General features: G+C 43.3%; 62 non-coding genes across 62 annotated transcripts; all 62 read left to right on the top strand.

Moving 5' to 3' along the window:
- Positions 1 to 84: 84 nt before the first annotated feature.
- trnar-ucg (transfer RNA arginine (anticodon UCG)) lies at positions 85 to 157 on the top strand. Its single transcript has one exon. It is a non-coding gene; the product is annotated as a tRNA-Arg (tRNA).
- Positions 158 to 324: 167 nt separating this feature from the next.
- trnar-ucg (transfer RNA arginine (anticodon UCG)) lies at positions 325 to 397 on the top strand. The gene has a single exon. It is a non-coding gene; the product is annotated as a tRNA-Arg (tRNA).
- A 169-nt stretch (positions 398 to 566) lies between these two features.
- trnar-ucg (transfer RNA arginine (anticodon UCG)) lies at positions 567 to 639 on the top strand. Its single transcript has one exon. It is a non-coding gene; the product is annotated as a tRNA-Arg (tRNA).
- Positions 640 to 808: 169 nt separating this feature from the next.
- trnar-ucg (transfer RNA arginine (anticodon UCG)) lies at positions 809 to 881 on the top strand. Its single transcript has one exon. It is a non-coding gene; the product is annotated as a tRNA-Arg (tRNA).
- Positions 882 to 1,049: 168 nt separating this feature from the next.
- Positions 1,050 to 1,122, top strand: trnar-ucg (transfer RNA arginine (anticodon UCG)). Its single transcript has one exon. It is a non-coding gene; the product is annotated as a tRNA-Arg (tRNA).
- Positions 1,123 to 1,289: 167 nt separating this feature from the next.
- On the top strand, positions 1,290 to 1,379 carry trnar-ucg (transfer RNA arginine (anticodon UCG)). Its single transcript has one exon. It is a non-coding gene; the product is annotated as a tRNA-Arg (tRNA).
- Positions 1,380 to 1,792: 413 nt separating this feature from the next.
- Positions 1,793 to 1,865, top strand: trnar-ucg (transfer RNA arginine (anticodon UCG)). The gene has a single exon. It is a non-coding gene; the product is annotated as a tRNA-Arg (tRNA).
- A 171-nt stretch (positions 1,866 to 2,036) lies between these two features.
- Positions 2,037 to 2,109, top strand: trnaq-uug (transfer RNA glutamine (anticodon UUG)). Its single transcript has one exon. It is a non-coding gene; the product is annotated as a tRNA-Gln (tRNA).
- Positions 2,110 to 2,276: 167 nt separating this feature from the next.
- trnar-ucg (transfer RNA arginine (anticodon UCG)) lies at positions 2,277 to 2,349 on the top strand. The gene has a single exon. It is a non-coding gene; the product is annotated as a tRNA-Arg (tRNA).
- Positions 2,350 to 2,758: 409 nt separating this feature from the next.
- On the top strand, positions 2,759 to 2,831 carry trnar-ucg (transfer RNA arginine (anticodon UCG)). The gene has a single exon. It is a non-coding gene; the product is annotated as a tRNA-Arg (tRNA).
- A 169-nt stretch (positions 2,832 to 3,000) lies between these two features.
- Positions 3,001 to 3,073, top strand: trnar-ucg (transfer RNA arginine (anticodon UCG)). The gene has a single exon. It is a non-coding gene; the product is annotated as a tRNA-Arg (tRNA).
- Positions 3,074 to 3,241: 168 nt separating this feature from the next.
- trnar-ucg (transfer RNA arginine (anticodon UCG)) lies at positions 3,242 to 3,314 on the top strand. The gene has a single exon. It is a non-coding gene; the product is annotated as a tRNA-Arg (tRNA).
- Positions 3,315 to 3,481: 167 nt separating this feature from the next.
- Positions 3,482 to 3,554, top strand: trnar-ucg (transfer RNA arginine (anticodon UCG)). The gene has a single exon. It is a non-coding gene; the product is annotated as a tRNA-Arg (tRNA).
- A 170-nt stretch (positions 3,555 to 3,724) lies between these two features.
- On the top strand, positions 3,725 to 3,797 carry trnar-ucg (transfer RNA arginine (anticodon UCG)). The gene has a single exon. It is a non-coding gene; the product is annotated as a tRNA-Arg (tRNA).
- A 167-nt stretch (positions 3,798 to 3,964) lies between these two features.
- trnar-ucg (transfer RNA arginine (anticodon UCG)) lies at positions 3,965 to 4,037 on the top strand. Its single transcript has one exon. It is a non-coding gene; the product is annotated as a tRNA-Arg (tRNA).
- Positions 4,038 to 4,205: 168 nt separating this feature from the next.
- Positions 4,206 to 4,278, top strand: trnar-ucg (transfer RNA arginine (anticodon UCG)). Its single transcript has one exon. It is a non-coding gene; the product is annotated as a tRNA-Arg (tRNA).
- A 407-nt stretch (positions 4,279 to 4,685) lies between these two features.
- Positions 4,686 to 4,758, top strand: trnac-aca (transfer RNA cysteine (anticodon ACA)). Its single transcript has one exon. It is a non-coding gene; the product is annotated as a tRNA-Cys (tRNA).
- Positions 4,759 to 4,929: 171 nt separating this feature from the next.
- trnar-ucg (transfer RNA arginine (anticodon UCG)) lies at positions 4,930 to 5,002 on the top strand. The gene has a single exon. It is a non-coding gene; the product is annotated as a tRNA-Arg (tRNA).
- A 171-nt stretch (positions 5,003 to 5,173) lies between these two features.
- Positions 5,174 to 5,246, top strand: trnar-ucg (transfer RNA arginine (anticodon UCG)). The gene has a single exon. It is a non-coding gene; the product is annotated as a tRNA-Arg (tRNA).
- Positions 5,247 to 5,413: 167 nt separating this feature from the next.
- On the top strand, positions 5,414 to 5,486 carry trnar-ucg (transfer RNA arginine (anticodon UCG)). Its single transcript has one exon. It is a non-coding gene; the product is annotated as a tRNA-Arg (tRNA).
- A 170-nt stretch (positions 5,487 to 5,656) lies between these two features.
- On the top strand, positions 5,657 to 5,729 carry trnar-ucg (transfer RNA arginine (anticodon UCG)). The gene has a single exon. It is a non-coding gene; the product is annotated as a tRNA-Arg (tRNA).
- Positions 5,730 to 5,897: 168 nt separating this feature from the next.
- trnar-ucg (transfer RNA arginine (anticodon UCG)) lies at positions 5,898 to 5,970 on the top strand. The gene has a single exon. It is a non-coding gene; the product is annotated as a tRNA-Arg (tRNA).
- A 651-nt stretch (positions 5,971 to 6,621) lies between these two features.
- Positions 6,622 to 6,694, top strand: trnar-ucg (transfer RNA arginine (anticodon UCG)). Its single transcript has one exon. It is a non-coding gene; the product is annotated as a tRNA-Arg (tRNA).
- Positions 6,695 to 6,863: 169 nt separating this feature from the next.
- Positions 6,864 to 6,936, top strand: trnar-ucg (transfer RNA arginine (anticodon UCG)). Its single transcript has one exon. It is a non-coding gene; the product is annotated as a tRNA-Arg (tRNA).
- Positions 6,937 to 7,103: 167 nt separating this feature from the next.
- Positions 7,104 to 7,176, top strand: trnar-ucg (transfer RNA arginine (anticodon UCG)). The gene has a single exon. It is a non-coding gene; the product is annotated as a tRNA-Arg (tRNA).
- A 169-nt stretch (positions 7,177 to 7,345) lies between these two features.
- trnal-uag (transfer RNA leucine (anticodon UAG)) lies at positions 7,346 to 7,418 on the top strand. Its single transcript has one exon. It is a non-coding gene; the product is annotated as a tRNA-Leu (tRNA).
- Positions 7,419 to 7,587: 169 nt separating this feature from the next.
- On the top strand, positions 7,588 to 7,660 carry trnar-ucg (transfer RNA arginine (anticodon UCG)). Its single transcript has one exon. It is a non-coding gene; the product is annotated as a tRNA-Arg (tRNA).
- A 168-nt stretch (positions 7,661 to 7,828) lies between these two features.
- Positions 7,829 to 7,901, top strand: trnar-ucg (transfer RNA arginine (anticodon UCG)). The gene has a single exon. It is a non-coding gene; the product is annotated as a tRNA-Arg (tRNA).
- A 410-nt stretch (positions 7,902 to 8,311) lies between these two features.
- Positions 8,312 to 8,384, top strand: trnar-ucg (transfer RNA arginine (anticodon UCG)). Its single transcript has one exon. It is a non-coding gene; the product is annotated as a tRNA-Arg (tRNA).
- Positions 8,385 to 8,551: 167 nt separating this feature from the next.
- On the top strand, positions 8,552 to 8,624 carry trnar-ucg (transfer RNA arginine (anticodon UCG)). The gene has a single exon. It is a non-coding gene; the product is annotated as a tRNA-Arg (tRNA).
- A 170-nt stretch (positions 8,625 to 8,794) lies between these two features.
- Positions 8,795 to 8,867, top strand: trnar-ucg (transfer RNA arginine (anticodon UCG)). Its single transcript has one exon. It is a non-coding gene; the product is annotated as a tRNA-Arg (tRNA).
- Positions 8,868 to 9,035: 168 nt separating this feature from the next.
- Positions 9,036 to 9,108, top strand: trnar-ucg (transfer RNA arginine (anticodon UCG)). The gene has a single exon. It is a non-coding gene; the product is annotated as a tRNA-Arg (tRNA).
- A 407-nt stretch (positions 9,109 to 9,515) lies between these two features.
- On the top strand, positions 9,516 to 9,588 carry trnar-ucg (transfer RNA arginine (anticodon UCG)). The gene has a single exon. It is a non-coding gene; the product is annotated as a tRNA-Arg (tRNA).
- Positions 9,589 to 9,756: 168 nt separating this feature from the next.
- Positions 9,757 to 9,829, top strand: trnar-ucg (transfer RNA arginine (anticodon UCG)). The gene has a single exon. It is a non-coding gene; the product is annotated as a tRNA-Arg (tRNA).
- A 167-nt stretch (positions 9,830 to 9,996) lies between these two features.
- On the top strand, positions 9,997 to 10,069 carry trnar-ucg (transfer RNA arginine (anticodon UCG)). Its single transcript has one exon. It is a non-coding gene; the product is annotated as a tRNA-Arg (tRNA).
- Positions 10,070 to 10,238: 169 nt separating this feature from the next.
- Positions 10,239 to 10,311, top strand: trnar-ucg (transfer RNA arginine (anticodon UCG)). Its single transcript has one exon. It is a non-coding gene; the product is annotated as a tRNA-Arg (tRNA).
- Positions 10,312 to 10,481: 170 nt separating this feature from the next.
- On the top strand, positions 10,482 to 10,554 carry trnar-ucg (transfer RNA arginine (anticodon UCG)). The gene has a single exon. It is a non-coding gene; the product is annotated as a tRNA-Arg (tRNA).
- Positions 10,555 to 10,722: 168 nt separating this feature from the next.
- Positions 10,723 to 10,795, top strand: trnar-ucg (transfer RNA arginine (anticodon UCG)). Its single transcript has one exon. It is a non-coding gene; the product is annotated as a tRNA-Arg (tRNA).
- Positions 10,796 to 11,202: 407 nt separating this feature from the next.
- trnar-ucg (transfer RNA arginine (anticodon UCG)) lies at positions 11,203 to 11,275 on the top strand. Its single transcript has one exon. It is a non-coding gene; the product is annotated as a tRNA-Arg (tRNA).
- A 171-nt stretch (positions 11,276 to 11,446) lies between these two features.
- Positions 11,447 to 11,519, top strand: trnar-ucg (transfer RNA arginine (anticodon UCG)). Its single transcript has one exon. It is a non-coding gene; the product is annotated as a tRNA-Arg (tRNA).
- Positions 11,520 to 11,690: 171 nt separating this feature from the next.
- On the top strand, positions 11,691 to 11,763 carry trnar-ucg (transfer RNA arginine (anticodon UCG)). Its single transcript has one exon. It is a non-coding gene; the product is annotated as a tRNA-Arg (tRNA).
- Positions 11,764 to 11,930: 167 nt separating this feature from the next.
- On the top strand, positions 11,931 to 12,003 carry trnar-ucg (transfer RNA arginine (anticodon UCG)). The gene has a single exon. It is a non-coding gene; the product is annotated as a tRNA-Arg (tRNA).
- Positions 12,004 to 12,173: 170 nt separating this feature from the next.
- trnar-ucg (transfer RNA arginine (anticodon UCG)) lies at positions 12,174 to 12,246 on the top strand. The gene has a single exon. It is a non-coding gene; the product is annotated as a tRNA-Arg (tRNA).
- Positions 12,247 to 12,414: 168 nt separating this feature from the next.
- Positions 12,415 to 12,487, top strand: trnar-ucg (transfer RNA arginine (anticodon UCG)). The gene has a single exon. It is a non-coding gene; the product is annotated as a tRNA-Arg (tRNA).
- A 407-nt stretch (positions 12,488 to 12,894) lies between these two features.
- Positions 12,895 to 12,967, top strand: trnar-ucg (transfer RNA arginine (anticodon UCG)). The gene has a single exon. It is a non-coding gene; the product is annotated as a tRNA-Arg (tRNA).
- Positions 12,968 to 13,136: 169 nt separating this feature from the next.
- Positions 13,137 to 13,209, top strand: trnar-ucg (transfer RNA arginine (anticodon UCG)). Its single transcript has one exon. It is a non-coding gene; the product is annotated as a tRNA-Arg (tRNA).
- Positions 13,210 to 13,380: 171 nt separating this feature from the next.
- trnar-ucg (transfer RNA arginine (anticodon UCG)) lies at positions 13,381 to 13,453 on the top strand. Its single transcript has one exon. It is a non-coding gene; the product is annotated as a tRNA-Arg (tRNA).
- Positions 13,454 to 13,620: 167 nt separating this feature from the next.
- On the top strand, positions 13,621 to 13,693 carry trnar-ucg (transfer RNA arginine (anticodon UCG)). Its single transcript has one exon. It is a non-coding gene; the product is annotated as a tRNA-Arg (tRNA).
- A 169-nt stretch (positions 13,694 to 13,862) lies between these two features.
- Positions 13,863 to 13,935, top strand: trnar-ucg (transfer RNA arginine (anticodon UCG)). The gene has a single exon. It is a non-coding gene; the product is annotated as a tRNA-Arg (tRNA).
- A 168-nt stretch (positions 13,936 to 14,103) lies between these two features.
- Positions 14,104 to 14,176, top strand: trnar-ucg (transfer RNA arginine (anticodon UCG)). The gene has a single exon. It is a non-coding gene; the product is annotated as a tRNA-Arg (tRNA).
- Positions 14,177 to 14,343: 167 nt separating this feature from the next.
- On the top strand, positions 14,344 to 14,416 carry trnar-ucg (transfer RNA arginine (anticodon UCG)). The gene has a single exon. It is a non-coding gene; the product is annotated as a tRNA-Arg (tRNA).
- Positions 14,417 to 14,585: 169 nt separating this feature from the next.
- Positions 14,586 to 14,658, top strand: trnar-ucg (transfer RNA arginine (anticodon UCG)). The gene has a single exon. It is a non-coding gene; the product is annotated as a tRNA-Arg (tRNA).
- A 408-nt stretch (positions 14,659 to 15,066) lies between these two features.
- Positions 15,067 to 15,139, top strand: trnar-ucg (transfer RNA arginine (anticodon UCG)). Its single transcript has one exon. It is a non-coding gene; the product is annotated as a tRNA-Arg (tRNA).
- A 167-nt stretch (positions 15,140 to 15,306) lies between these two features.
- Positions 15,307 to 15,379, top strand: trnar-ucg (transfer RNA arginine (anticodon UCG)). The gene has a single exon. It is a non-coding gene; the product is annotated as a tRNA-Arg (tRNA).
- A 170-nt stretch (positions 15,380 to 15,549) lies between these two features.
- On the top strand, positions 15,550 to 15,622 carry trnar-ucg (transfer RNA arginine (anticodon UCG)). Its single transcript has one exon. It is a non-coding gene; the product is annotated as a tRNA-Arg (tRNA).
- A 168-nt stretch (positions 15,623 to 15,790) lies between these two features.
- trnar-ucg (transfer RNA arginine (anticodon UCG)) lies at positions 15,791 to 15,863 on the top strand. Its single transcript has one exon. It is a non-coding gene; the product is annotated as a tRNA-Arg (tRNA).
- Positions 15,864 to 16,032: 169 nt separating this feature from the next.
- On the top strand, positions 16,033 to 16,105 carry trnar-ucg (transfer RNA arginine (anticodon UCG)). The gene has a single exon. It is a non-coding gene; the product is annotated as a tRNA-Arg (tRNA).
- Positions 16,106 to 16,273: 168 nt separating this feature from the next.
- Positions 16,274 to 16,346, top strand: trnar-ucg (transfer RNA arginine (anticodon UCG)). Its single transcript has one exon. It is a non-coding gene; the product is annotated as a tRNA-Arg (tRNA).
- Positions 16,347 to 16,513: 167 nt separating this feature from the next.
- Positions 16,514 to 16,586, top strand: trnar-ucg (transfer RNA arginine (anticodon UCG)). The gene has a single exon. It is a non-coding gene; the product is annotated as a tRNA-Arg (tRNA).
- Positions 16,587 to 16,996: 410 nt separating this feature from the next.
- On the top strand, positions 16,997 to 17,069 carry trnar-ucg (transfer RNA arginine (anticodon UCG)). The gene has a single exon. It is a non-coding gene; the product is annotated as a tRNA-Arg (tRNA).
- A 407-nt stretch (positions 17,070 to 17,476) lies between these two features.
- trnar-ucg (transfer RNA arginine (anticodon UCG)) lies at positions 17,477 to 17,549 on the top strand. The gene has a single exon. It is a non-coding gene; the product is annotated as a tRNA-Arg (tRNA).
- A 171-nt stretch (positions 17,550 to 17,720) lies between these two features.
- Positions 17,721 to 17,793, top strand: trnar-ucg (transfer RNA arginine (anticodon UCG)). The gene has a single exon. It is a non-coding gene; the product is annotated as a tRNA-Arg (tRNA).
- Positions 17,794 to 18,100: the final 307 nt, after the last annotated feature.

The raw sequence follows: 18,100 nt of genomic DNA, 5'->3' as shown, positions 1-18,100 counted from the left end.
GTGTCAAAGACGCTGATGATTTTCTCAGCATTTCAGCTTAATATCTGACACAATCTCCAAGAGATGTCTTTACAAGTTTTTTATGGCCCAGTGGCCTAATGGATAAGGCATCAGCCTTCGGAGCTGAGGATTGTGGGTTCGAGTCCCATCTAGGTCATTTATGGAAGCACAGAACACCTTTTCCATGAGGGTTAGCATTGTGCAATCTTTGAGTTCCACTTTCTGAGATCATTTTTGTACAGTGTCAATGACAGATGATTGTCTCTACATTTCGGCTTTGTCATTGACACAATCTCCAGGAGATGTATTTACTAGTTTTCTCGTGGCCCAGTGGCCTAATGGATAAGGCATCAGCGTTCGGAGCTGAGGATTGTGGGTTCGAGTCCCATCTGGGTCATTTATGAAAGCACAGAACACCAGTTCCATGAGGTTTAGTGTTGTGCAATCTTTGAGTTCCACTTTCTGAGAGGATTCTTGTACAGTGTCAAAGAAACTGAAGATTTTCTCAGCATTTCAGCTTAATCTCTGACACAATCTCCAAGAGATGTATTTACTAGTTTTCATGTGGTCCAGTGGCCTAATGGATAAGGCATCAGCCTTCGGAGCTGAGGATTGTGGGTTCGAGTCCCATCTGGGTCATTTATGGAAGCACAGAACACCATTTCCATGAGGTTTAGCATTGTGCAATCTTTGAGTTCCACTTTCTGAGAGGATTCTTGTACAGTGTCAAAGACACCGATGACTTTCTCAGCATTTCAGCTTAATCTCTGACACAATCTCCAAGAAATGCATTTACTAGCTTTATTGTGGCCCAGTGGCCTAATGGATAAGGCATCAGCCTTCGGAGCTGAGGATTGTGGGTTCGAGTCCCATCTGGGTCATTTATGGAAGCACAGAACACCTTTTCCATGAGGGTTAGCATTGTGCAATCTTTGACTTCCACTTTCTGAGATCATTTTTGTACAGTGTCAAAGACGCCGATGATTTTCTCAGCATTTCAGCTTAATATCTGACACAATCTCCAAGAGATGTCTTTACAAGTTTTTTATGGCCCAGTGGCCTAATGGATAAGGCATTAGCCTTCGGAGCTGAGGATTGTGGGTTCGAGTCCCATCTGGGTCATTTATGGAAGCACAGAACACCTTTTCCATGAGGGTTAGCATTGTGCAATCTTTGAGTTCCACTTTCTGAGATCATTTTTGTACAGTGTCAATGACAGATGATTATCTCCACATTTCGGCTTTGTCATTGACACAATCTCCAGGAGATGTATTTACTAGTTTTCTCGTGGCCCAGTGGCCTAATGGATAAGGCATCAGCCTTCGGAGCTGAGGATTGTGGGTTCGAGTGCTTCCATAAATGGAGTCCCATCTGGGTCATTTATGAAAGCACAGAACACCAGTTCCATGAGGTTTAGTGTTGTGCAATCTTTGAGTTCCACTTTCTGAGAGGATTCTTGTACAGTGTCAAAGAAACTGAAGATTTTCTCAGCATTTCAGCTTAATCTCTGACACAATCTCCAAGAGATGTATTTGCTACTTTTCATGTGGCCCAGTGACCTAATGGATAAGGCATCAGCCTTCAAAGCTGAGGATTGTGGGTTCGAGTCCCTTCTGGGTCATTTATGGAAGCACAGAACACCATTTCCATGAGGTTTCGCATTGTGCAATCTTTGAGTTCCACTTTTTGTGAGATGATTTTTGTACAGTGTCGATGACACAGATGATTATCTCTGCATTTCAGCTTTGTCTTTGACACAATCTCCAGGAGATGTATTTACTAGTTTTCATGTGGCCCAGTGGCCTAATGGATAAGGCATCAGCCTTCGGCGCTGAGGATTGTGGGTTCGAGTCCCATCTGGGTCATTTATGGAAGCACAGAACACCATTTCCATGAGGTTTAGTATTGTGCAATCTTTGATTTCCACTTTTTGTGAGATGATTTTTGTACAGTGTCGATGACACAGATGATTATCTCTGCATTTCAGCTTTGTCTTTGACACAATCTCCAGGAGATGTATTTACTAGTTTTCATGTGGCCCAGTGGCCTAATGGACAAGGCATCAGCCTTTGGAGCTGAGGATTGTGGGTTCGAGTCCCATCTGGGTCATTTATGGAAGCACAGAACACCTTTTCCATGAGGGTTAGCATTGTGCAATCTTTGAGTTCCACTTTCTGAGATCATTTTTGTACAGTGTCAATGACAGATGATTATCTCCACATTTCAGCTTTGTCATTGACACAATCTCCAGGAGATGTATTTACTAGTTTTCTTGTGGCCCAGTGGCCTAATGGATAAGGCATCAGCCTTCGGAGCTGAGGATTGTGGGTTCGAGTCCCATCTGGGTCATTTATGAAAGCACAGAACACCAGTTCCATGAGGTTTAGTGTTGTGCAATCTTTGAGTTCCACTTTCTGAGAGGATTCTTGTACAGTGTCAAAGAAACTGAAGATTTTCTCAGCATTTCAGCTTAATCTCTGACACAATCTCCAAGAGATATATTTACTAGTTTTCATGTGGCCCAGTGGCCTAATGGATAAGGCATCAGCCTTCGGAGCTGAGGATTTTGGGTTTGAGTCCGATCTGGGTCATTTATGGAAGCACAGAACACCTTTTCCATGAGGGTTAGCATTGTGCAATCTTTGAGTTCCACTTTCTGAGATCATTTTTGTACAGTGTCAATGACAGATGATTATCTCCACATTTCGGCTTTGTCATTGACACAATCTCCAGGAGATGTATTTACTAGTTTTCTTGTGGCCCAGTGGCCTAATGGATAAGGCATCAGCCTTCGGAGCTGAGGATTGTGGGTTCGAGTCCCATCTGGGTCATTTATGGAAGCACAGAACACCATTTCCATGAGGTTTAGCATTGTGCAATCTTTGAGTTCCACTTTCTGAGAGGATTCTTGTACAGTGTCAAAGACACCAATGACTTTCTCAGCATTTCAGCTTAATCTCTGACACAATCTCCAAGAAATGCATTTACTAGCTTTATTGTGCCCCAGTGGCCTAATGGATAAGGCATCAGCCTTCGGAGCTGAGGATTGTGGGTTCGAGTCCCATCTGGGTCATTTATGGAAGCACAGAACACCTTTTCCATGAGGGTTAGCATTGTGCAATCTTTGAGTTCCACTTTCTGAGATCATTTTTGTACAGTGTCAAAGACGCTGATGATTTTCTCAGCATTTCAGCTAAATATCTGACACAATCTCCAAGAGATGTCTTTACAAGTTTTTTATGGCCCAGTGGCCTAATGGATAAGGCATCAGCCTTCGGAGCTGAGGATTGTGGGTTCGAGTCCCATCTGGGTCATTTATGGAAGCACAGAACACCTTTTCCATGAGGGTTAGCATTGTGCAATCTTTGAGTTCCACTTTCTGAGATCATTTTTGTACAGTGTCAATGACAGATGATTATCTCCACATTTCGGCTTTGTCATTGACACAATCTCCAGGAGATGTATTTACTAGTTTTCTCGTGGCCCAGTGGCCTAATGGATAAGGCATCAGCCTTCGGAGCTGAGGATTGTGGGTTCGAGTCCCATCTGGGTGATTTATGAAAGCACAGAACACCAGTTCCATGAGGTTTAGTGTTGTGCAATCTTTGAGTTCCACTTTCTGAGAGGATTCTTGTACAGTGTCAAAAGACACCGATGACTTTCTCAGCATTTCAGCTTAATCTCTGACACAATCTCCAAGAAATGCATTTACTAGCTTTATTGTGGCCCAGTGGCCTAATGGATAAGGCATCAGCCTTCGGAGCTGAGGATTGTGGGTTCGAGTCCCATCTGGGTCATTTATGGAAGCACAGAACACCTTTTCCATGAGGGTTAGCATTGTGCAATCTTTGAGTTCCACTTTCTGAGATCATTTTTGTACAGTGTCAATGACAGATGATTATCTCCACATTTCAGCTTAATCTCTGACACAATCTCCAAGAAATGCATTTACTAGCTTTATTGTGGCCCAGTGGCCTAATGGATAAGGCATCAGCCTTCGGAGCTGAGGATTGTGGGTTCGAGTCCCATCTGGGTCATTTATGGAAGCACAGAACACCATTTCCATGAGGGTTAGCATTGTGCAATCTTTGAGTTCCACTTTCTGAGATCATTTTTGTACAGTGTCAAAGACGCTGATGATTTTCTCAGCATTTCAGCTTAATATCTGACACAATCTCCAAGAGATGTCTTTACAAGTTTTTTATGGCCCAGTGGCCTAATGGATAAGGCATCAGCCTTCGGAGCTGAGTATTGTGGGTTCGAGTCCCATCTGGGTCATTTATGGAAGCACAGAACACCTTTTCCATGAGGGTTAGCATTGTGCAATCTTTGAGTTCCACGTTCTGAGATCATTTTTGTACAGTGTCAATGACAGATGATTATCTCCACATTTCGGCTTTGTCATTGACACAATCTCCAGGAGATGTATTTACTAGCTTTCTCGTGACCCAGAGGCCTAATGGATAAGGCATCAGGCTTCGGAGCTGAGGATTGTGGGTTCGAGTCCTATCTGGGTCATTTATGGAAGCACAGAACACCTTTTCCATGAGGGTTAGCATTGTGCAATCTTTGAGTTCCACGTTCTGAGATCATTTTTGTACAGTGTCAATGACAGATGATTATCTCCACATTTCGGCTTTGTCATTGACACAATCTCCAGGAGATGTATTTACTAGTTTTCTCGTGGCCCAGTGGCCTAATGGATAAGGCATCAGCCTACAGAGCTGAGGATGGTGGGTTCAAGTCCCATCTGGGTCATTTATGGAAGCACAGAACACCATTTCCATGAGGTTTAGCATTGTGCAATCTTTGAGTTCCACTTTTTGTGAGATGATTTTTGTACAGTGTCGATGACACAGATGATTATCTCTGCATTTCAGCTTTGTCTTTGACACAATCTCCAGGAGATGTATTTACTAGTTTTTATGTGGCCCAGTGGCCTAATGGATAAGGCATCAGCCTTCGGAGCTAAGGATTGTGGGTTCGAGTCCCATCTGGGTCATTTATGGAATCACAGAACACCATTTCCATGAGGTTTAGCATTGTGCAATCTTTGATTTCCACTTTTTGTGAGATGATTTTTGTACAGTGTCGATGACACAGATGATTATCTCTGCATTTCAGCTTTGTCTTTGACACAATCTCCAGGAGATGTATTTACTAGTTTTCATGTGGCCCAGTGGCCTAATGGATAAGGCATCAGCCTTCGGAGCTGAGGATTGTGGGTTCGAGTCCCATCTGGGTCATTTATGGAAGCACAGAACACCTTTTCCATGAGGGTTAGCATTGTGCAATCTTTGAGTTCCACTTTCTGAGATCATTTTTGTACAGTGTCAATGACAGATGATTATCTCCACATTTCGGCTTTGTCATTGACACAATCTCCAGGAGATGTATTTACTAGTTTTCTCGTGGCCCAGTGGCCTAATGGATAAGGCATCAGCCTTCGTAGCTGAGGATTGTGGGTTCGAGTCCCATCTGGGTCATTTATGAAAGCACAGAACACCAGTTCCATGAGGTTTAGTGTTGTGCAATCTTTGAGTTCCACTTTCTGAGAGGATTCTTGTACAGTGTCAAAAGACACCGATGACTTTCTCAGCATTTCAGCTTAATCTCTGACACAATATCCAAGAAATGCATTTACTAGCTTTATTGTGGCCCAGTGGCCTAATGGATAAGGCATCAGCCTTCGTAGCTGAGGATTGTGGGTTCGAGTCCCATCTGGGTCATTTATGGAAGCACAGAACACCATTTCCATGAGGGTTAGCATTGTGCAATCTTTGAGTTCCACTTTCTGAGATCATTTTTGTACAGTGTCAAAGACGCTGATGATTTTCTCAGCATTTCAGCTTAATATCTGACACAATCTCCAAGAGATGTCTTTACAAGTTTTTTATGGCCCAGTGGCCTAATGGATAAGGCATCAGCCTTCGGAGCTGAGTATTGTGGGTTCGAGTCCCATCTGGGTCATTTATGGAAGCACAGAACACCTTTTCCATGAGGGTTAGCATTGTGCAATCTTTGAGTTCCACGTTCTGAGATCATTTTTGTACAGTGTCAATGACAGATGATTATCTACACATTTCGGCTTTGTCATTGACACAATCTCTAGGAGATGTATTTACTAGCTTTCTCGTGGCCCAGAGGCCTAATGGATAAGGCATCAGCCTTCGGAGCTGAGGATTGTGGGTTCGAGTCCTATCTGGGTCATTTATGGAAGCACAGAACACCTTTTCCATGAGGGTTAGCATTGTGCAATCTTTGAGTTCCACGTTCTGAGATCATTTTTGTACAGTGTCAATGACAGATGATTATCTCCACATTTCGGCTTTGTCATTGACACAATCTCCAGGAGATGTATTTACTAGTTTTCTCGTGGCCCAGTGGCCTAATGGATAAGGCATCAGCCTTCAGAGCTGAGGATTGTGGGTTCAAGTCCCATCTGGGTCATTTATGGAAGCACAGAACACCATTTCCATGACGTTTAGCATTGTGCAATCTTTGAGTTCCACTTTTTGTGAGATGATTTTTGTACAGTGTCGATGACACAGATGATTATCTCTGCATTTCAGCTTTGTCTTTGACACAATCTCCAGGAGATGTATTTACTAGTTTTTATGTGGCCCAGTGGCCTAATGGATAAGGCATCAGCCTTCGGAGCTGAGGATTGTGGGTTCGAGTCCCATCTGGGTCATTTATGGAAGCACAGAACACCATTTCCATGAGATTTAGCATTGTGCAATCTTTGATTTCCACTTTTTGTGAGATGATTTTTGTACAGTGTCAATGACAGATGATTATCTCTGCATTTCAGCTTTGTCTTTGACACAATCTCCAGGAGATGTATTTACTAGTTTTCATGTGGCCCAGTGGCCTAATGGATAAGGCATCAGCCTTCGGAGCTGAGGATTGTGGGTTTGAGTCCCATCTGGGTCATTTATGGAAGCACAGAACACCTTTTCCATGAGGGTTAGCATTGTGCAATCTTTGAGTTCCACTTTCTGAGATCATTTTTGTACAGTGTCAATGACAGATGATTATCTCCACATTTCGGCTTTGTCATTGACACAATCTCCAGGAGATGTATTTACTAGTTTTCACGTGGCCCAGTGGCCTAATGGATAAGGCATCAGCCTTCGGAGCTGAGGATTGTGGGTTCGAGTCCCATCTGTGTCATTTATGAAAGCACAGAACACCAGTTCCATGAGGTTTAGTGTTGTGCAATCTTTGAGTTCCACTTTCTGAGAGGATTCTTGTACATTGTCAAAGAAACTGAAGATTTTCTCAGCATTTCAGCTTAATCTCTGACACAATCTCCAAGAGATATATTTACAAGTTTTCATGTGGCCCAGTGGCCTAATGGATAAGGCATCAGCCTTAGGAGCTGAGGATTGTGGGTTCGAGTCCCATCTGGGTCATTTATGGAAGCACAGAACACCATTTCCATGAGGTTTAGCATTGTGCAATCTTTGAGTTCCACTTTCTGAGAGGATTCTTGTACAGTGTCAAAGACACCGATGACTTTCTCAGCATTTCAGCTTAATCTCTGACACAATCTCCAAGAAATGCATTTACTAGCTTTATTGTGCCCCAGTGGCCTAATGGATAAGGCATCAGCCTTCGGAGCTGAGGAGTGTGGGTTCGAGTCCCATCTGGGTCATTTATGGAAGCACAGAACACCTTTTCCATGAGGGTTAGCATTGTGCAATCTTTGAGTTCCACTTTCTGAGATAATTTTTGTACAGTGTCAAAGACGCTGATGATTTTCTCAGCATTTCAGCTTAATATCTGACAAAATCTCCAAGAGATGTCTTTACAAGTTTTTTATGGCCCAGTGGCCTAATGGATAAGGCATCAGCCTTCGGAGCTGAGGATTGTGGGTTCGAGTCCCATCTGGGTCATTTATGGAAGCACAGAACACCTTTTCCATGAGGGTTAGCATTGTGCAATCTTTGAGTTCCACTTTCTGAGATCATTTTTGTACAGTGTCAATGACAGATGATTATCTCCACATTTCGGCTTTGTCATTGACACAATCTCCAGGAGATGTATTTACTAGTTTTCTCATGGCCAAGTGGCCTAATGGATAAGGCATCAGCCTTCGGAGCTCAGGATTGTGGGTTCGAGTCCCATCTGGGTCATTTATGAAAGCACAGAACACCAGTTCCATGAGGTTTAGTGTTGTGCAATCTTTGAGTTCCACTTTCTGAGAGGATTCTTGTACAGTGTCAAAAGACACCGATGACTTTCTCAGCATTTCAGCTTAATCTCTGACACAATCTCCAAGAAATGCATTTACTAGCTTTATTGTGGCCCAGTGGCCTAATGGATAAGGCATCAGCCTTCGGAGCTGAGGATTGTGGGTTCGAGTCCCATCTGGGTCATTTATGGAAGCACAGAACACCTTTTCCATGAGGGTTAGCATTGTGCAATCTTTGAGTTCCACTTTCTGAGATGATTTTTGTACAGTGTCAATGACAGATGATTATCTCCACATTTCGGCTTTGTCATTGACACAATCTCCAGGAGATGTATTTACTAGTTTTCTCGTGGCCCAGTGGCCTAATGGATAAGGCATCAGCCTTCGGAGCTGAGGATTGTGGGTTCGAGTCCCATCTGGGTCATTTATGAAAGCACAGAACACCAGTTCCATGAGGTTTAGTGTTGTGCAATCTTTGAGTTCCACTTTCTGAGAGGATTCTTGTACAGTGTCAAAAGACACCGATGACTTTCTCAGCATTTCAGCTTAATCTCTGACACAATCTCCAAGAAATGCATTTACTAGCTTTATTGTGGCCCAGTGGCCTAATGGATAAGGCATCAGCCTTCGGAGCTGAGGATTGTGGGTTAGAGTCCCATCTGGGTCATTTATGGAAGCACAGAACACCATTTCCATGAGGGTTAGCATTGTGCAATCTTTGAGTTCCACTTTCTGAGATCATTTTTGTACAGTGTCAAAGACGCTGATGATTTTCTCAGCATTTCAGCTTAATATCTGACACAATCTCCAAGAGATGTCTTTACAAGTTTTTTATGGCCCAGTGGCCTAATGGATAAGGCATCAGCCTTCGGAGCTGAGGATTGTGGGTTCGAGTCCCATCTGGGTCATTTATGGAAGCACAGAACACCTTTTCCATGAGGGTTAGCATTGTGCAATCTTTGAGTTCCACGTTCTGAGATCATTTTTGTACAGTGTCAATGACAGATGATTATCTCCACATTTCGGCTTTGTCATTGACACAATCTCCAGGAGATGTATTTACTAGCTTTCTCGTGGCCCAGAGGCCTAATGGATAAGGCATCAGCCTTCGGAGCTGAGGATTGTGGTTTCGAGTCCTTTCTGGGTCATTTATGGAAGCACAGAACACCTTTTCCATGAGGGGTAGCATTGTGCAATCTTTGAGTTCCACTTTCTGAGATCATTTTTGTACAGTGTCAATGACAGATGATTATCTCCACATTTCGGCTTTGTCATTGACACAATCTCCAGGAGATGTATTTACTAGTTTTCTCGTGGCCCAGTGGCCTAATGGATAAGGCATCAGCCTTCGGAGCTGAGGATTGTGGGTTCGAGTCCCATCTGGGTCATTTATGGAAGCACAGAACACCTTTTCCATGAGGGTTAGCATTGTGCAATCTTTGAGTTCCACTTTCTGAGATCATTTTTGTACAGTGTCAAAGACGCTGATGATTTTCTCAGCATTTCAGCTTAATATCTGACACAATCTCCAAGAGATGTCTTTACAAGTTTTTTATGGCCCAGTGGCCTAATGGATAAGGCATCAGCCTTCGGAGCTGAGGATTGTGGGTTCGAGTCCCATCTGGGTCATTTATAGAAGCACAGAACACCTTTTCCATGAGGGTTAGCATTGTGCAATCTTTGAGTTCCACTTTCTGAGATCATTTTTGTACAGTGTCAATGACAGATGATTATCTCCACATTTCGGCTTTGTCATTGACACAATCTCCAGGAGATGTATTTACTAGTTTTCTCGTGGCCCAGTGGCCTAATGGATAAGGCATCAGCCTTCGGAGCTGAGGATTGTGGGTTCGAGTCCCATCTGGGTCATTTATGAAAGCACAGAACACCAGTTCCATGAGGTTTAGTGTTGTGCAATCTTTGAGTTCCACTTTCTGAGAGGATTCTTGTACATTGTCAAAGAAACTGAAGATTTTCTCAGCATTTCAGCTTAATCTCTGACACAATCTCCAAGAGATGTATTTACTAGTTTTCATGTGGCCCAGTGGCCTAATGGATAAGGCATCAGCCTTCGGAGCTGAGGATTGTGGGTTCGAGTGCCATCTGGGTCATTTATGGAAGCACAGAACACCAGTTCCATGAGGTTTAGTGTTGTGCAATCTTTGAGTTCCACTTTCTGAGAGGATTCTTGTACAGTGTCAAAAGACACCGATGACTTTCTCAGCATTTCAGCTTAATCTCTGACACAATCTCCAAGAAATGCATTTACTAGCTTTATTGTGGCCCAGTGGCCTAATGGATAAGGCATCAGCCTTCGGAGCTGAGGATTGTGGGTTCGAGTCCCATCTGGGTCATTTATGGAAGCACAGAACACCTTTTCCATGAGGGTTAGCATTGTGCAATCTTTGAGTTCCACTTTCTGAGATCATTTTTGTACAGTGTCAAAGACGCTGATGATTTTCTCAGCATTTCAGCTTAATATCTGACACAATCTCCAAGAGATGTCTTTACAAGTTTTTTATGGCCCAGTGGCCTAATGGATAAGGCATCAGCCTTCGGAGCTGAGGATTGTGGGTTCGAGTCCCATCTGGGTCATTTATGGAAGCACAGAACACCTTTTCCATGAGGGTTAGCATTGTGCAATCTTTGAGTTCCACGTTCTGAGATCATTTTTGTACAGTGTCAATGACAGATGATTATCTCCACATTTCGGCTTTGTCATTGACACAATCTCCAGGAGATGTATTTACTAGCTTTCTCGTGGCCCAGAGGCCTAATGGATAAGGCATCAGCCTTCGGAGCTGAGGATTGTGGGTTCGAGTCCTATCTGGGTCATTTATGGAAGCACAGAACACCTTTTCCATGAGGGTTAGCATTGTGCAATCTTTGAGTTCCACGTTCTGAGATCATTTTTGTACAGTGTCAATGACAGATGATTATCTCCACATTTCGGCTTTGTCATTGACACAATCTCCAGGAGATGTATTTACTAGTTTTCTCGTGGCCCAGTGGCCTAATGGATAAGGCATCAGCCTTCGGAGCTGAGGATTGTGGGTTCGAGTCCCATCTGGGTCATTTATGGAAGCACAGAACACCATTTCCATGAGGTTTAGCATTGTGCAATCTTTGAGTTCCACTTTTTGTGAGATGATTTTTGTACAGTGTCGATGACACAGATGATTATCTCTGCATTTCAGCTTTGTCTTTGACACAATCTCCAGGAGATGTATTTACTAGTTTTTATGTGGCCCAGTGGCCTAATGGATAAGGCATCAGCCTTCGGAGCTGAGGATTGTGGGTTCGAGTCCCATCTGGGTCATTTATGGAAGCACAGAACACCATTTCCATGAGGTTTAGCATTGTGCAATCTTTGATTTCCACTTTTTGTGAGATGATTTTTGTACAGTGTCGATGACACAGATGATTATCTCTGCATTTCAGCTTTGTCTTTGACACAATCTCCAGGAGATGTATTTACTAGTTTTCATGTGGCCCAGTGGCCTAATGGATAAGGCATCAGCCTTCGGAGCTGAGGATTGTGGGTTCGAGTCCCATCTGGGTCATTTATGGAAGCACAGAACACCTTTTCCATGAGGGTTAGCATTGTGCAATCTTTGAGTTCCACTTTCTGAGATCATTTTTGTACAGTGTCAATGACAGATGATTATCTCCACATTTCGGCTTTGTCATTGACACAATCTCCAGGGGATGTATTTATTAGTTTTCTCGTGGCCCAGTGGCCTAATGGATAAGGCATCAGCCTTCGGAGCTGAGGATTGTGGGATCGAGTCCCATCTGGGTCATTTATGAAAGCACAGAACACCATTTCCATGAGGTTTAGTGTTGTGCAATCTTTGAGTTCCACTTTCTGAGAGGATTCTTGTACAGTGTCAAAAGACACCGATGACTTTCTCAGCATTTCAGCTTAATCTCTGACACAATCTCCAAGAAATGCATTTACTAGCTTTATTGTGGCCCAGTGGCCTAATGGATAAGGCATCAGCCTTCGGAGCTGAGGATTGTGGGTTCGAGTCCCATCTGGGTCATTTATGGAAGCACAGAACACCATTTCCATGAGGGTTAGCATTGTGCAATCTTTGAGTTCCACTTTCTGAGATCATTTTTGTACAGTGTCAAAGACGCTGATGATTTTCTCAGCATTTCAGCTTAATATCTGACACAATCTCCAAGAGATGTCTTTACAAGTTTTTTATGGCCCAGTGGCCTAATGGATAAGGCATCAGCCTTCGGAGCTGAGGATTGTGGGTTCGAGTCCCATCTGGGTCATTTATGGAAGCACAGAACACCTTTTCCATGAGGGTTAGCATTGTGCAATCTTTGAGTTCCACGTTCTGAGATCATTTTTGTACAGCGTCAATGACAGATGATTATCTCCACATTTCGGCTTTGTCATTGACACAATCTCCAGGAGATGTATTTACTAGCTTTCTCGTGGCCCAGAGGCCTAATGGATAAGGCATCAGCCTTCGGAGCTGAGGATTGTGGGTTCGAGTCCTATCTGGGTCATTTATTGAAGCACAGAACACCTTTTCCATGAGGGTTAGCATTGTGCAATCTTTGAGTTCCACGTTCTGAGATCATTTTTGTACAGTGTCAATGACAGATGATTATCTCCACATTTCGGCTTTGTCATTGACACAATCTCCAGGAGATGTATTTACTAGTTTTCTCGTGGCCCAGTGGCCTAATGGATAAGGCATCAGCCTTCGGAGCTGAGGATTGTGGGTTCGAGTCCCATCTGGGTCATTTATGGAAGCACAGAACACCATTTCCATGAGGTTTAGCATTGTGCAATCTTTGAGTTCCACTTTTTGTGAGATGATTTTTACAGTGTCGATGACACAGATGATTATCTCTGCATTTCAGCTTTGTCTTTGACACAATCTCCAGGAGATGTATTTACTAGTTTTTATGTGGCCCAGTGGCCTAATGGATAAGGCATCAGCCTTCGGAGCTGAGGATTGTGGGTTCGAGTCCCATCTGGGTCATTTATGGAAGCACAGAACACCATTTCCATGAGGTTTAGCATTGTGCAATCTTTGATTTCCACTTTTTGTGAGATGATTTTTGTACAGTGTCGATGACACAGATGATTATCTCTGCATTTCAGCTTTGTCTTTGACACAATCTCCAGGAGATGTATTTACTAGTTTTCATGTGGCCCAGTGGCCTAATGGATAAGGCATCAGCCTTCGGAGCTGAGGATTGTGGGTTTGAGTCCCATCTGGGTCATTTATGGAAGCACAGAACACCTTTTCCATGAGGGTTAGCATTGTGCAATCTTTGAGTTCCACTTTCTGAGATCATTTTTGTACAGTGTCAATGACAGAGGATTATCTCCACATTTCGGCTTTGTCATTGACACAATCTCCAGGAGATGTATTTACTAGTTTTCTCGTGGCCCAGTGGCCTAATGGATAAGGCATCAGCCTTCGGAGCTGAGGATTGTGGGTTCGAGTCCCATCTGGGTCATTTATGGAAGCACAGAACACCATTTCCATGAGGTTTAGCATTGTGCAATCTTTGAGTTCCACTTTCTGAGAGGATTCTTGTACAGTGTCAAAGACACTGATGACTTTCTCAGCATTTCAGCTTAATCTTTGACACAATCTCCAAGAAATGCATTTACTAGCTTTTTTGTGGCCCAGTGGCCTAATGGATAAGGCATCAGCCTTCGGAGCTGAGGATTGTGGGTTCGAGTCCCATCTGGGTCATTTATGGAAGCACAGAACACCTTTTCCATGAGGGTTAGCATTGTGCAATCTTTGAGTTCCACTTTCTGAGATCATTTTTGTACAGTGTCAAAGACGCTGATGATTTTCTCAGCATTTCAGCTTAATATCTGACACAATCTCCAAGAGATGTCTTTACAAGTTTTTTATGGCCCAGTGGCCTAATGGATAAGGCATCAGCCTTCGGAGCTGAGGATTGTGGGTTCGAGTCCCATCTGGGTCATTTATGGAAGCACAGAACACCTTTTCCATGAGGGTTAGCATTGTGCAATCTTTGAGTTCCACTTTCTGAGATCATTTTTGTACAGTGTCAATGACAGATGATTATCTCCACATTTCGGCTTTGTCATTGACACAATCTCCAGGAGATGTATTTACTAGTTTTCTCGTGGCCCAGTGGCCTAATGGATAAGGCATCAGCCTTCGGAGCTGAGGATTGTGGGTTCGAGTCCCATCTGGGTCATTTATGGAAGCACAGAACACCAGTTCCATGAGGTTTAGTGTTGTGCAATCTTTGAGTTCCACTTTCTGAGAGGATTCTTGTACATTGTCAAAGAAACTGAAGATTTTCTCAGCATTTCAGCTTAATCTCTGACACAATCTCCAAGAGATGTATTTACTAGTTTTCATGTGGCCCAGTGGCCTAATGGATAAGGCATCAGCCTTCGGAGCTGAGGATTGTGGGTTCGAGTCCCATCTGGGTCATTTATGGAAGCACAGAACACAATTTCCATGAGGGTTAGCATTGTGCAATCTTTGAGTTCCACTTTCTGAGATCATTTTTGTACAGTGTCAAAGACGCTGATGATTTTCTCAGCATTTCAGCTTAATATCTGACACAATCTCCAAGAGATGTCTTTACAAGTTTTTTATGGCCCAGTGGCCTAATGCATAAGGCACCAGCCTTCAGAGTTGAGGATTGTGGGTTCGAGTCCCATCTGGGTCATTTATGGAAGCACAGAACACCTTTTCCATGAGGGTTAGCATTGTGCAATCTTTGAGTTCCACGTTCTGAGATCATTTTTGTACAGTGTCAATGACAGATGATTATCTCCACATTTCGGCTTTGTCATTGACACAATCTCCAGGAGATGTATTTACTAGTTTTCTCGTGGCCCAGTGGCCTAATGGATAAGGCATCAGCCTTCGGAGCTGAGGATTGTGGGTTTGAGTCCCATCTGGGTCATTTATGGAAGCACAGAACACCTTTTCCATGAGGTTTAGTGTTGTGCAATCTTTGAGTTCCACTTTCTGAGATCATTTTTGTACAGTGTCAATGACAGATGATTATCTCCACATTTCGGCTTTGTCATTGACACAATCTCCAGGAGATGTATTTACTAGTTTTCTCGTGGCCCAGTGGCCTAATGGATAAGGCATCAGCCTTCGGAGCTGAGGATTGTGGGTTCAAGTCCCATCTGGGTCATTTATGAAAGCACAGAACACCAGTTCCATGAGGTTTAGTGTTGTGCAATCTTTGAGTTCAACTTTCTGAGAGGATTCTTGTACAGTGTCAAAAGACACCGATGACTTTCTCAGCATTTCAGCTTAATCTCTGACACAATCTCCAAGAAATGCATTTACTAGCTTTAGTGTTGCCCAGTGGCCTAATGGATAAGGCATCAGCCTTCGGAGCTGAGGATTGTGGGTTCGAGTCCCATCTGGGTCATTTATGGAAGCACAGAACACCATTTCCATGAGGGTTAGCATTGTGCAATCTTTGAGTTTCACTTTCTGAGATCATTTTTGTACAGTGTCAAAGACGCTGATGATTTTCTCAGCATTTCAGCTTAATATCTGACACAATCTCCAAGAGATGTCTTTACAAGTTTTTTATGGCCCAGTGGCCTAATGGATAAGGCATCAGCCTTCGGAGCTGAGGATTGTGGGTTCGAGTCCCATCTGGGTCATTTATGGAAGCACAGAACACCATTTCCATGAGGTTTAGCATTGTGCAATCTTTGAGTTCCACTTTCTGAGAGGATTCTTGTACAGTGTCAAAGACACCGATGACTTTCTCAGCATTTCAGCATAATCTCTGACACAATCTCCAAGAAATGCATTTACTAGCTTTATTGTGCCCCAGTGGCCTAATGGATAAGGCATCAGCCTTCGGAGCTGAGGATTGTGGGTTCGAGTCCCATCTGGGTCATTTATGGAAGCACAGAACACCTTTTCCATGAGGGTTAGCATTGTGCAATCTTTGAGTTCCACTTTCTGAGATCATTTTTGTACAGTGTCAAAGACGCTGATGATTTTCTCAGCATTTCAGCTTAATATCTGACACAATCTCCAAGAGATGTCTTTACAAGTTTTTTATGGCCCAGTGGCCTAATGGATAAGGCATCAGCCTTCGGAGCTGAGGATTGTGGGTTCGAGTCCCATCTGGGTCATTTATGGAAGCACAGAACACCTTTTCCATGAGGGTTAGCATTGTGCAATCTTTGAGTTCCACTTTCTGAGATCATTTTTGTACACTGTCAATGACAGATGATTATCTCCACATTTCGGCTTTGTCATTGACACAATCTCCAGGAGATGTATTTACTAGTTTTCTCATGGCCAAGTGGCCTAATGGATAAGGCATCAGCCTTCGGAGCTGAGGATTGTGGGTTCGAGTCCCATCTGGGTCATTTATGAAAGCACAGAACACCAGTTCCATGAGGTTTAGTGTTGTGCAATCTTTGAGTTCAACTTTCTGAGAGGATTCTTGTACAGTGTCAAAAGACACCGATGACTTTCTCAGCATTTCAGCTTAATCTCTGACACAATCTCCAAGAAATGCATTTACTAGCTTTATTGTGGCCCAGTGGCCTAATGGATAAGGCATCAGCCTTCGGAGCTGAGGATTGTGGATTTGAGTCCCATCTGGGTCATTTATGGAAGCACAGAACACCTTTTCCATGAGGGTTAGCATTGTGCAATCTTTGAGTTCCACTTTCTGAGATCATTTTTGTACAGTGTCAATGACAGATGATTATCTCCACATTTCGGCTTCGTCATTGACACAATCTCCAGGAGATGTATTTACTAGTTTTCTCGTGGCCCAGTGGCCTAATGGATAAGGCATCAGCCTTCGGAGCTGAGGATTGTGGGTTTGAGTCCCATCTGGGTCATTTATGGAAGCATAGAACACCTTTTCCATGAGGGTTAGCATTGTGCAATCTTTGAGTTCCACGTTCTGAGATCATTTTTGTACAGTGTCAATGACAGATGATTATCTCCACATTTCGGCTTTGTCATTGACACAATCTCCAGGAGATGTATTTACTAGCTTTCTCGTGGCCCAGAGGCCTAATGGATAAGGCATCAGCCTTCGGAGCTGAGGATTGTGGGTTCGAGTCCTATCTGGGTCATTTATGGAAGCACAGAACACCTTTTCCATGAGGGTTAGCATTGTGCAATCTTTGAGTTCCACGTTCTGAGATCATTTTTGTACAGTGTCAATGACAGATGATTATCTCCACATTTCGGCTTTGTCATTGACACAATCTCCAGGAGATGTATTTACTAGTTTTCTCGTGGCCCAGTGGCCTAATGGATAAGGCATCAGCCTTCGGAGCTGAGGATTGTGGGTTCGAGTCCCATCTGGGTCATTTATGGAAGCACAGAACACCATTTCCATGAGGTTTAGCATTGTGCAATCTTTGAGTTCCACTTTTTGTGAGATGATTTTTGTACAGTGTCGATGACACAGATGATTATCTCTGCATTTCAGCTTTGTCTTTGACACAATCTCCAGGAGATGTATTTACTAGTTTTTATGTGGCCCAGTGGCCTAATGGATAAGGCATCAGCCTTCGGAGCTGAGGATTGTGGGTTCGAGTCCCATCTGGGTCATTTATGGAAGCACAGAACACCATTTCCATGAGGTTTAGCATTGTGCAATCTTTGATTTCCACTTTTTGTGAGATGATTTTTGTACAGTGTCGATGACACAGATGATTATCTCTGCATTTCAGCTTTGTCTTTGACACAATCTCCAGGAGATGTATTTACTAGTTTTCATGTGGCACAGTGGCCTAATGGATAAGGCATCAGCCTTCGGAGCTGAGGATTGTGGGTATGATTCCCATCTGGGTCATTTATGGAAGCACAGAACACCTTTTCCATGAGGGTTAGCATTGTGCAATCTTTGAGTTCCACT

The sequence above is a fragment of the Pseudorasbora parva genome, chromosome 3 (genome assembly GCF_024679245.1).
Source record: "Pseudorasbora parva isolate DD20220531a chromosome 3, ASM2467924v1, whole genome shotgun sequence".
In the NCBI taxonomy this organism is placed as follows: Eukaryota; Metazoa; Chordata; class Actinopteri; order Cypriniformes; family Gobionidae; genus Pseudorasbora; species Pseudorasbora parva.
Note: the sequence above shows the minus strand (reverse complement) of the source record. Positions and strands in the feature narration are given on the sequence as shown.